Below are 2500 nucleotides of genomic sequence, written 5' to 3' on the forward strand. Positions count from 1 at the left end.
GTGGTTTTCGGATGCGCATTTTATGTTTTATGAATTTTCGGCCCATTCCGCGTGGCGGAAACTGCGGCAAAAGTGCACAAAATGATAGTGTCCCGAGCAAAATAAAATTGGAAGCAAAATGTCCCGGACAATAATTTGCGAGTAGTTAGTATACATTGAAAGGGGATTTTGCAAAGAAGTTTGGTGATTTTTGGACATATATTTTGCCGGTTATGAATTTCCGAAGGTAAAACGATTAAAAAATTAAAAAAAATACCTCCGGGGCTCGAAAAATTTCGGTATTTGTTATTATGCGGGTTTGGATATATATAAACATATTTCCAAAATTTCAGATCAAAATTCCATGCCGATTTTTAAAAATGGGGGGGGGGGGGGGGTTGCTGGGCACATGTGATATTTCCTCCTGGCAGTCCAAAAAAAGTCCTAAGAGCTCTTTAGGGGGGTGCACCATTCCTCACCCCCGCGGGCTTGCCGCAAGCCCTCGTCCGCGGTGCAAGCGGCGCGCGCGCGCGCGATGCGAAAAATGCTGGAAATTGCGGAAAAATCCCTGCCTGGCAAAATTACGGAAATGCCCCCGGATAATTACGGATATGCCCCGCCCGGAAAAACTGCGGCGAATCGCGGAAAATGCCCGGCCGGAAAATTGCGTCGAAATGCTCGGAATTGCGGAAAATCCCCCCCCCCCGTGCATTAATCTAATGACCGGGTGCGGGTGCGGGTGCGGGCCCGGGTGCGGGTGCGGGCACTCGGGCACTCGGCAGCTCGGCGCGAGACGCGAGCGCGTGTGTGGCCTCGAAGACCCTCGGAAAGGCCCGCCGACGTCCCTCCGAAGGCCCTCGCATGTCCATCGGAAGGACCTTCGGCAGCCGGTCGGCAGGCCTTCGCCAGCCCAGCGGCGGCCCTTGGGCATCGGCAGCCTTTCGGCTGGGCTTCGGCAGCCTTTCGGCAGCGCATCGGCAGCGCACCGGCAGCCCTTCGGCAGCGCATGGGCAGCCCTTCGGCAGCCCTTCGGCAGCGCATGGGCAGCCCTTCGGCAGCCCTTCGGCAGCCCTTCGGCAGCCCTTGGGCATCGGCAGGGCTTCGGCAGCCCTTGGGCATCGGCAGGGCTTCGGCAGCCTTTCGGCAGCCCTTCGGCAGGGCTTCGGCAGCCCTTCGGCAGGGCTTCGGCAGGGCTTCGGCAGGGCTTCGGCAGCCCTTCGGCAGCCCTTCGGCAGCCCTTCGGCAGCCCTTCGGCAGGCCTTGGGCATCGGCAGGGCTTCGGCAGCCTTTCGGCAGCCCTTCGGCAGCCCTTCGGCAGGGCTTCGGCAGCCCTTCGGCAGCGCATGGGCAGCCCTTGGGCATCGGCAGCCCTTCGGCAGCCCTTCGGCAGCCCTTCGGCAGGGCTTCGGCAGCCCTTCGGCAGCGCATGGGCAGCGCATGGGCAGCCCTTCGGCAGCCCTTCGGCTGGGCTTCGGCAGGGCTTCGGCAGCCCTTCGGCAGCGCATGGGCAGCGCATGGGCAGCCCTTCGGCAGCCCTTCGGCTGGGCTTCGGCAGGGCTTCGGCAGCCCTTCGGCAGCGCATGGGCAGCCCTTGGGCATCGGCAGGGCTTCGGCAGGGCATCGGCAGGGCTTCGGCAGCCCTTCGGCAGGGCTTCGGCAGCCCTTCGGCAGCCTCTCGGCTGGGCTTCAGCAGCCCTTCGGCATGCCTTGGCATGCCTTGCATACATTCCCCAGCCGTATGAACCTCTGTTGGTTTTGCTTCCCAGCCGAATGAACCTCTGCTCTGTGTAAAAATGTATATGTCTTGCACTAAGTGAAATTCTATAATACTTTCCTCGAACAATATTCATACAGTAGTTAATATATATTAAATGAGGAATTTAGAAAGAAGTTTGGTGATTTTTGGAATTTTGTTTTGCCGGTTATGAATTTCCGAAGGTAAAACGATAAATAAATAAAATAAAATACTTCCGGGACTCGAAAAATTCTGATATTTGTTATTATGCAGGTTTGGGTATATATAAACATATTTCCAAAATTTCAGATCAAAATTCCATGCCGATTTTTAAAAATGGGGGGGGGGGTTGCTGGGCACATGTGATATTTCCTCCTGTCAGTCCAAAAAAAGTCCTAAGAGCTCTTTAGGGGGGTGCACTATGCCTCACCTCCCTGCACCAACTGCCGAAGGCTTTTGGTGCGCGCCTTTTGGCGCACCTATGGCACTGACGAGGGAAGGAAAAAAAACTCGTCGACCCGTTTCGGTGTTGGAAAAAATATTTTCGGATTCGGGGGGGCCCGGCCCCCGAGGTGTAGGTTGTTGGTATTTTTTGACGGAAACCTAGGCGAGCATTTGCCGAAATGAATCTCGGTGAATGTATAGCTTTTGGTGTCACGTTGTATGCTATTTTACGACGTGTGTGCTTGCCGAGGACGCATTTTCAATGCCGAGGCATGCGACGAGCCGCGTTCCATGACTTTTCGACGACGCATTTTAAATGCCGAGGAAGTCGGCGCGCGGCGA

Source organism: Mercurialis annua (assembly GCF_937616625.2).
Source record: "Mercurialis annua linkage group LG4 unlocalized genomic scaffold, ddMerAnnu1.2 SUPER_6_unloc_26, whole genome shotgun sequence".
Lineage (NCBI taxonomy): Eukaryota > Viridiplantae > Streptophyta > Magnoliopsida > Malpighiales > Euphorbiaceae > Mercurialis > Mercurialis annua.